Raw genomic sequence first — 10797 nt, forward strand, 5'->3', positions numbered from 1 at the left:
AACTTCAAAATTCAATCAGAAATATGCAAAATTTATTGACGTAATGTGTTCAAATTCCGGGAGGCCGTGCGCATGCGCAGTGGCCGGAAATAACTCCAGCCAAGCGGATCGGCTGTTTATAAGCACCGCGGAGGAGATCGCGGAGCCTCATTCGACTTCCAGCGGCCGGCGAGCTCGCGCACGCCACCTGGCACCAACGGGAGGCCGGAAATAGCTCCAAGCCGAGCGGATCGGCACTTTATAAGCACCGCGGAGGAGATCACGGAGCCTCATTCGACTTCCAGCGGCACGCCGCCCGGCACATCCGGGAGGCCGTGCGCACGCGCCAAGTGGCCGAAAATAGCCCCCGCCGAGCGGATCGGCTGTTTATAAGCACCGCGGAGGAGATCGCGGAGCCTCATTCGACTTCCAGCGGGCCGCGCACTCGCGCACGCCGCCCGGTTCAAATTTTCTAAGTGCAACGCACAATGAGATGCATGAGAAACGGCCTTGGTTACCATCACATTTGAAGCGATGAATACAAAGTTAAATTTTATGACTTGGTGTATAAGTCGAGGTCGATTTTTTTCGGTCGATTTTGGATCGAAAAAGGACGACCAATACACCGGCAAATACGGTATTCTGTTCACTTATTTGACGTTTAACTAGTTCTACACACTTCAACCGATTCACTCCGTTCCACTTTTAACTTATTCCAAATATTAATGACACCATTGTCCTCCTTTTTTTCCATTCAAAAAATGTTCCGTTTTCACAAAATTCACACATTTCCGGGACATTTTTCTCCATTCATTCTTAATGGCACATTCAACATTTCACATTTATGTCGTTCCAGTTTGAAATTCACATCATTCAACACATTCAAATCACATTGGGGACATTCCCAAGCTTGCCAAATTAAAACTTTCACGTTTTCACGTTTAAAATTTGCGCAAATTTTTGCAAAACTTCCTTTTTCTCTTCTCATTTCTACATTTTTCAACCGATTCAACCCATTCTAACTCATTTACATCCTTCCAGTTTGGAATTCACATCATTCAGCACATTCAAATTACACTGGACATTCCCAAAATTGCCAAATTCAAAACTTTCACGTTTTAACATTTAAAATTTGCGCAAAATTTCACCAAATTTCTCAAAATTTCATTTTTCACTTCTAATTTCTACATTTTTCAACTTCTTTGCCTTCACACGCAGTTTCTCCAGGAATTGCATTTTATAGTTATTATTATTATTATTATCTGCCAGAAAGATTTCTTGGCATCCAAAAACAGAGAATACTGTCGCTCCCAACATCTGTGCTGCAACTTCTTCCACGCTGCACAGTGGGTGGTGGAGCATCTTCAACACTGTGTTGAGGTCCAAAAGACCTCAACACAGCTTTTCTGTGAGTCTTTAGTGATATCACATTGCATTTTGCACCCGTGTCTACTTTCATTTCAACGTGTTTGTCGTTTATGTCCATAGTGACAAATCCCTCATCTTTCTCAGCACTTTCAGAATTGACACAGCCTGATTTTGTTCTTGTCCCTCTTGTGTGTTGCTACCATGGATGAGACCCAGTCGGTTGGCACTGTGACTGGTGTTATGACGTCAATGCACTGCATAAGCTCAAGCTCGCCCCTTACTCTCTTACGCATTGCAATAGGGACGCGGTGGGCAGGGCGGACCACAGGCTGCACATTGGGATCCAGCTTCATGGAGTATGTGACAGGAAGTTCTCCCTGCTCATTGCTGAGAAGGTCCTTGTACTGAGCTAGTACTTGTAAGCTGAAGTCAGTGTTGCTTTCCATGGTGACCTGGCAGACATCAAGGCTACATTTGATGTCTGGTGCCTCCATAAAAGACGAGGCTGACTGTTTTCCCTTGCTTGATTAGTTGTTATCCATTTGTCACTCGTCTGTGATTCTTCAGTGGTATCAAATTGCATTTTGCCCCTGCATCAACTTTCATTTCAATGCGTTTGATCCTCAAATTGCTAATAAACTATTCGATTGTCTCATCTTGCTTCTGGTTTCTTCTGAAACTTGTGTTTGTCATCATCCTGTTATTTTGTGTGTTGTTGTGTTTCAGCGAACTTTCTTTGAAAGGCACACCAGACTCTGGACTCGGCGGTAGTGACAATCCTGAACCATCCTTCACTGTCAGAAACCCGCACCTTTGGGGCACAGACAAATGAACGCTCCCGCTCGATGGCCGCTGTTTCAGCGATGTTGAGGAGGATGTAAGCCTGGTCTTGGCTGTGCCGCGGCACTGAAGACATCATATTAATTTTCAAAAAAAACACTCTGTTCAGTGGCCTGCGATAAACAATGTATATAATAATCATTCAAGGAATGATCTATATACATGATAAGGTCATTCGATTTACCTAGGGACATAGTTTCAATATTCCCACAGCAAAATATTCATATTTTCACCCCAGCATAATTCACATTCTGACAGAATCCAACTGAATTCCCCACTCATATGCGAGTTTGGGACGTGTTTTTATGATGTCTTTGTTTTTTTTCTAAATTTCTGTCAAGATCAATGACATCGGAAAAAGCTAAAATGAAGGAACAAAACTGTCATGAAATTTTGCCAATAATGTTAAGACTAAAGGAACTTATGACATTGTAAAAGCTTCAAAAAGCAGACAAAAAGGCTGGTAAATTTGCCATTGTTAAAATTGAATGGCCTGTGACTGAGTTGCCTGTGTGAATGCGTGTGCGGCTCTTTACGGACAAGTAAGAGCAAAGAGAAGCATTTTTATTCTAGATGAGCATAGGGAATGACTGTCTGCCATAAAAGCAATCCCTGCGGTACAGCCGCGGTTAGCCTGTTTCTGTTTTGGCTATCAAAAATTTCCACATGATTGCTAGAAATAGGTGTTCCTAAAGAGCATACGATGTCTCAAGACATTAATCACAACTTCTTCATACATTTTTCTGAAATACTTCATGTCTTAAGCTTCATTTTGCCATCATTAGATTGGAATGTTTTATTGTGTTAAGACGGTTATCTCATCATCACAAGGTGAATGGAGCCTGACACAAAGTAAGGGCACTAGCACAAATACACCCAAGCAATTATGGAGACAGATTGACTCCGCAACACAAATCACATGACACAAACAGCCAGCCTGAATGCACAGTCCTTTCTAAATAGGAGATTCAATCAGTGCACCTGGTGGCACATCTGGAACCAATCACTGATGAAGCCACTCCCCCCTACACTGATGGGTCGGCTGGGTACGAGGGGCACCAATCAGGGATCACAATCAATCAGATCATATATGGCCTCAAAATATTGTAAGAGGATACATTTACAATAGTTTTACAATTTGGAGGATACATTTACAAAATATTATACTGAAACATATTTTTGTGCAACAAGCAGCGACTGCCAAAGCAGTACGACTTTGTGCAAACAAACAAACCTTTTGGCAAACAACCCAAAACAGTAGGATACAAACAATTCCATTAAACAATTCAAGTTTCAACATGGAAATTAAAGTACAAACATTGTTTGCTAAATAGGTAAGAAATCTGCAGATAAAACAGCATCCAAAACACCTCAATGGGAAAGATTTGCATGATCACCGGCAGCTAGCATCTTAAATAAGACACTCTGGCCTCTTAGAACTCAATGCTGGCATGATGAACGCCAACGTTTATGTCCACACATCTTAAAAGACACGATTTTCAAATTTCCCAATTTTCAACCCCTGTTCTATAACTTTAAATGAAAAAAAAAGGAACGATACCACTTAAAACTTTAGCAAAAAAGCAGTGAAAATGAGCTAAATTACTTCAAATTGGGTAGCACAATGGTCGACTGGTTAGCCCAGGGGTCGGCAATCCGCGGCTCCAGAGCCGCATGCGGCTCTTTAGCACGCCCCTCGCAGCTCCCTGGAGCTCTTGCAAAAATGCGTGAAAATGGAAAAAGATGTTGTTTTGTTTTGCTATTTTAAATATGGTTTTTAGATGGTAATCATGACACAAACATTCTTATGCTGTAGAAAATGTATGTAGTTGTAAATATATTAAAAATACCGCATTTTAGAATGGCGCAAAATTGCGTCATAGCAAGTGACACAGCACAGGCGAGTTGTAAACAAACAGGTGTGTGAGTGACGGGCCATGGATTCAAAAGGCAAAAAGAGAAAGATTGCTGATGAGAACAGAGGCTTTAAGAAAGAATGGACTTAACTATTAGCTTTCATTGCCAATGCTGAAGGATTGCCTGAATGTTTGATTTGCAATGAGAAGTTGTCAAATATAACAAGAAGAGCAATTTGGAGCGACATTTTCAGCCAAAGCATGCTAAATTTACTGCCAATCACCCAGTTGGAACTGAGAGGAAAGGTGCAATGTGAGGAACAAAAAAACAGTTTCAAGAAGTGGATTGCATCTCCAAACTCTACTAGTGCGACAAGTTTTGTTGCAGCCCGAGAGATAATAAAGCACGGAAAGCCATTCACCGATGGCGAGTACATGCAAAAACAAAACCGAGATCATTCAGAAAATGAAAGACATGCCTCTCTCTGCAAAAACAGTGAAGGAAATGGTAATTTGAATGACAAACAATATCATCGATCAGCAAATTAAGGACATCAATTCAGCTCCAGCTTTCTCAATTCCCTGTGATGAAGTCGTGTGACGTGACCGATATCGAACAGATAGCTCTGCTAAGCAGGTACGTGAACTCTAATGGGCCGCAAGAAGAAATGGATACAACTTAAAGGCCAAACACGGGGGGAGGACATCTGCAAGGCTGTGCTGCAGTGTTTATATGACAGAGATACACACTGGCCACCTGATTTCAGTCGCTACAGACGGCGCACCGAGTATGAGAGGGTCGCAAAAGTTTGTGACTTTACGACAGAAAGCATTGGATCGAAATTTGCTTGCATTCCATTGCATCTTGCACCAAGAGGCGCTGTGTGGGTAAACATTCGCACCAGAGTGTATGGAGGTAATGAATATTGTGTATATCATCCATATTGTGAACAAAATTATCGCAAAAGAAGCATTAAACCACTGCCAGTTCCGTGAATTGCTAGATGAAGTTGACAGCAAATATGCCGATCTCCTGCTGCACAACAAAGTCCGCTGGCTATCCAGGGGCGCCATTTTGCGACGCTTTGTTGCTTTGTATTTCAAGATTCAAGAAATTTTATTGGCCATGTTTGAGCGTGCCAAACAAGGAATTTGACTTCGGTAGATCACAGTTGTTCAACATTTAGGTGACTAACAACACTCAGGACATGTGCGAAAATTGACAAATATTCTCAAACCTCCCCTGATCTTAAACTTTTATTTGTAGCCTACTTAATTATTTTAATAGTAGGCATACAGCTCATGTATTGACAGTCTATGTTGCCTGCTAAAAAGATTTTAGATTTTTGTGGTTTTTTTTTTTTTCAATATGGCACTTTAAACATTTTGGGTTGCCGAACCCTGATGTAGGCTATGACACGTAGACTGGTAATGAACACTAAAAATCTAAAGCTAATGCAAGCTGACTGGCCTGTGATAAGCGGTTTAGATGTTTAGATGATGGATGGATGGAAGCTGAATGGTCAGGCCCTATACATGTTCACCTCACCAAATCTGGCCCTCTTTGCAAAATGTTTGGACCTTCCCCCCTTCTCTGACATATAGAAAGTGGAGGGCAACTAAAATTTTGGAATAGCGTATTTATTTCTAATTATCGCCCATATTCTAATAATCGCCCAGTGTGTGTTAGCGATGACATAAATAAAAACATTGATACCTCTAATTATTGCCCATGCTGCTAAAATTGCTGCGATTGGCCATTGCGCGCGGCCGTTCCGATCGGCCATTGCACGCGATCGTTCTGATCGACCATTGCACGCGGTCGTTGCGTGCCGTCGTTCCGATCGGCCATTGCGCTCGGTCATTGCGCTCCTGTTGGAGCGTCGCTGTCGGAATGTGGCCCTCCGGCCTAAGCTCAAAAGTAAATTAATGTGAATTCGCACTTTGTGCAATTTGTGCGGCTTTGTTGCACGCAGCCGTTGCAATCGGCCATTGCGAGTGGCCGTTCCGATCGGCCATTGCGCGCAGTTGTTGCGCGTTTGAACTATGCTGCGTTCCTTGAGAACACCAGTATGCAGGTATCGCATACTACATAAGGAAAATATATACATATATATATATATATATATATACATATACATATTATCGCCCATTTCAGTGCCCCTTGGTGATCGGACAAAAAGTGTTCTCTATTAATCGCCCTCCCCCCTGTTGGACATAAACCTAATAAATACGGTATTTTCTATTTGTGTCAGCAACGGCGAAGTTACAATACGCGCTGCGGTTGCGCGGTCGGACCTAAATGACGAAAAATCAGCCTCCTAAGTACGGAGTTCCACTCTAATTTTTGAATATTTTCTAAGTTTCAGCGACAGCGCTGTCACAGTAATGCGTCCGGCGCGCTGCGGTTGCGCGGTCGGACGGAAATCACGAAAAATCAGCATCTCCAGCCTGGAACTGGAATTTTGGAATATTATCTATTTGTGTCAGCGACCGCGCAGTTACAATAATGAGTCTGGCGCACTGCGGCTTCGAGGTTGGACGGAAATGAATAAAAATGTAGGCTCTCCAGCCTGGAGATCCGGTGCGCTGGGGTTGCGCGGTTGGACTGAAATGACGAAAATCAGCCTCCTGCGCACGGAGTTCCACTCAAATGTTGGAATATTTTCTAAGTTTCAGTGACGGCGCTCTCACTATAATGCAGGGGTGGGCAATTCCGGTCCTTGAGGGCCGGTGTCCTGCATGTTTTCGATGTCCCCCTGTTGCAATACACCTGATTCAAATGGTCAGATAATTAGCAAGCTGCAGAAGCTGGATAACAATCCTGATCATTTGAATCGGGTGTGTTGCAGCAGGGAGACCTATAAAACATGCAGGACACCGGCCCTCGAGGACTGGAATTGCCCACCCCTGCTATAATGCGTCCGGCGCGCTGTGATTGGGTGGTCGGACGGAAATGACGAAAAATCAGCCTCTCCAGCCTGGAGGTCAACACAAATTTTGGAATATTTTCTATTTGTTTCAGCGATCGCTGTTAAGTTATGTTTGTGTACTCAGATGGAGTGATTTGTTTTGACATTGAGGGGGCACAAGTGTGCCATATGGGAGTTGAAAGAAACCTTGAGAAAGTGTACTTAGTTCCGAATAAAAGCGGCTAAGAAGAGCCTAAAAGAAAAGCTTCTTTTGTCTCCAACGCACTCTTTCTACGAGTCACATGGTACAACGGCGCAAACCTCAACAGGTTATGGGCCCAGGAGCAACTCGGAGAAGAGTGTTTTAAGCCGAGATAAAGTCGTGATGGACTGCGTGCTAACAGCTAACAGAGAGCATCATGGAGGCTCGATCAGCAAGCAGGCTGCCTTGACTCATGTTTGATGTAGATGAAATAAAGTACAAGCTGTGGGAGACCAAAATGCTTGGACTTTGGCACTTATTAGGATTGAAGAAAACTTGAAGAAAAGTTCTTAGCGGATAAAGCACCTTATGGAAAAGTAAAGTGTATAAGGTCAAAAAAAGTCAAAGTCAAAGTCAGCTTTATTGTCAATTTCTCCACATGCCAAAGACACACAAAGAAACCGAAATGTTGTTCCCCCCTAACCCACGGTGACAAGACATGGCCCACAATAGACAATCAAGTAAACAAGTCAACAACAGCGCGCTGAATAAATAATGAATAAATAACACAACAAATAAATAAATAAATAAATAAATAAATAAATAAATAAATAAATAAATAAATAAGAGGAGCAAAAAGGAGCAAGTGAGCGTACAGCAGACAGTCCAGAAAATAGTGCAACAGTGCCGCACGCTACGCAGAAGGGGGTAGCGAGTTCAGGGTCCTAACAGCCTGGAGAAAGAAGCTGTTGGCGAGTCTGGTGGTGCGGGAGCGCAGGCTCCTGTACCTCTTCCCAGAGGGCAGAAGGTCAAACAAAGAGTGAGCCGGGTGACTCACATCACTCGCAATCGAGGTTGCCTTGCAGGCGAGATGGGAGGTGTAAATGTCTTTCAGGGAGGGGAGCGAAGCACCAATAATCTTACCAGCCGTATTCACTATGCGCTGCAGGGCCTTCAAGTTCTGTTCAGTGCAGTTTCCACCCCAGACAGCGATGCAACTGGAGAGGACGCTCTCAATGGTGCCATGGTAGAATGTAGACAGGACTGCCTGAGGAGCACACGCACGCCTGAGCTTCCGCAGGAAGTACAGGCGGCGCTGGTCAGACAATGGTACAGAATTCATGTGCAGAGAGTTTCAAACTCTGTTGAGGAAGAACTGTACCAGACATGAGACATCAGCGCCATACTCACCCCCACCAAAACGGGACTGCTGAAAGGGGCTGGCGTACACTTTTTGAGATGGGCAGATGCATGCTAGTTGAACATAATCTACCTAAATGTCTATGGAACTATGCAGTTCAAACAGCAGCCATAGTGAGAAACACGTGTTTTAACAAGCGTACAGGGATGATGTTAACAGGTAAATTACCAGACTTGTCCAAAATGCAAAAATTTGGGTCTGAGTGTTACACATACAAACAAAACAAGGGCAAACTCGACTCAAGGTGTGACATAGGTCTTTTTGTAGGTTAGGACAAAAACAGCCCTGCACACTTGGTTTACCACCCAGACAATGACAAGGTTCAGAAACACAGACTTGTCAAATTTGTGTACAAAGAAAATGCGGAGAAACCGACACAGACGGTTACCATAGAACCAAACAATGAGGGCAGATCGAGACACCCTAGGGAGGACAGAAGAGGCTAACGAGAACAGGGAGAAGTCTCAGGAGTCAAGTGTAAAAGACAAAAATCCACAAAGTGGTACATCTGATGTATATGATCAAAAAGAGACAAGTAGTGAACCTGTCAGTGGGATATATCCTGTAAGAGAGAGGAGAAAGCCAAGTCATTTAAAAGATTTCATAACAGACAGCGATGATAGTGATGAGGTTAATCTCACAATTGATTACTGCTACAGAGAAATGTGTGGTATCCCAAACACATACGCAGAAGCAATGAGATCAGCTAACTCAAAGCAGGGGTCGGGAAACTGTTTGGTGGACAGAGCCATACATGCCCATTTTTTACAAATAATTTCCCGTGAGAGCCATACCATTTAAAAAAAACGATAGGCTTGATACAATTAAATGCATGTATTTTAATTAAGACCAACGATTTTTTGAGTGTACTAATGTATTCTTTTTAATAACGTCACCAAAAGAGCTCACGAGCCATAGGTTCCCGACACCTGGGTTAAAGCTATGGATGAAAAAATATAGTCATTAAAAGAAAACAACACATTTAACTACTCTAACTACTCTGCCGAAGAGCACAAAAACAGTGGGGGGAAAATGGGTCTATACTGTAAAGACTGACATGGAAGGTAAAGACAAATTCAAAGCAAGATTTGTGGCAAAAGGTGACAGTCAAAAGAAGGGGATAGATCAGGGGTGGGCAAACTTTTTGACTGGTGGGCCGAATTTGGTTCTAAATTTTGATCGGGAGCCGAACCAGGAGCAGATGGATGTAGTGCTTGTGTGAAGTAATAGAAATGACATGTAAAGGTCATTGCATAAAAGGTTTGTGCTTTTAGTAGGTAGTAAAGCACGGATAGTCAAAAAAAGCTTTTTGAAAACAAATGCATTTATTAACAGCATTAAAAAAATATTTCACCGAAAAACTATCAGTGATTCTCATTAAATATGACACTATTATGAATAATAGTTTCCATCACTTCAGCGCCTGCAGGTCAGATTTATGAAATATGTTTATCTAATGAGGCGAAATCACATCAAACGGCAAACATTCTGACCAAATACATCATCTTGAAGAATCAGTGAAAGAATACTTCTAAATAAAGTAATAAAGAAATCAATAGTATTGTTGGTCTCCCTATTTTGCTAGTGCATCATGGTCTGGAGTAAAATTTGTTGTGGTAATTCTTAGGATAGAGCCGAGGTGTCAGTCCGTTAACCTAGAGCTGTGACGGGCTTTGTTGACGTTCATGTGGCGGAACGTCTGCTCACACACGTAGGTCGGGCCAAATTGTCCTCTCTCTTTTTTTTTTTAAACACTCGGCACTCAGTTTCTACCTTTCATTTCCTCGGGCCACTCATTTTAGTGGAAGGATTCCAGGGTAAGGTTTGTGGGTGGCATGAACGTAAAACTGTATCTGAAAGCTCAGCGCGCGAATTACGAGAATGCCCGACATCACAGCCCACACTCGAAATTCGGCACTGATGGAAATAGAGCGCGGAGTGCGCCGGGTCCGTACTACTTAGTACGTACGCGCACTTGTGAGTGTGCACCGAGCTTTCTGACACGGCTTCCGGGAGTAAATGCGCGGGTGGGCGCTTCCCCATCTATTGGGGAAACATACTAATTGCAGGAAAAATGACCAAAAAAAAGTTCAATAATACAATTTATTCAGGTTTGGCGGGCCGGATTAAACAGCCCCGTGGGCCGGATGTGGCCCGCGGGCCGTAGTTTGCCCATTTGGGATAGATTATGGTGAAACATTCTCGCCAACAGCAGATTTAACCACTGTGAGAGTAATGATACAGAAAGCAGTCCAGGAGAATAATTCAAATGGATGTAAAAACGGCTTACTTACACGCCCCAATTGATTACGAGATCGACACAGATCAACCAGAAGGCTATGAAGAAGGGGAAGATCTTGTGTGGAAGCTAGAAAATTTTTTGTACAGTCTAAAACAGGGGTCCCCAACCCCCGGTGCGCGGACCGGTACCGGTCCGTG

This window comes from Syngnathus floridae, chromosome 4 (genome assembly GCF_059516105.1).
Source record: "Syngnathus floridae isolate MCC-2025c chromosome 4, RoL_Sflo_1.0, whole genome shotgun sequence".
Taxonomy (NCBI): domain Eukaryota; kingdom Metazoa; phylum Chordata; class Actinopteri; order Syngnathiformes; family Syngnathidae; genus Syngnathus; species Syngnathus floridae.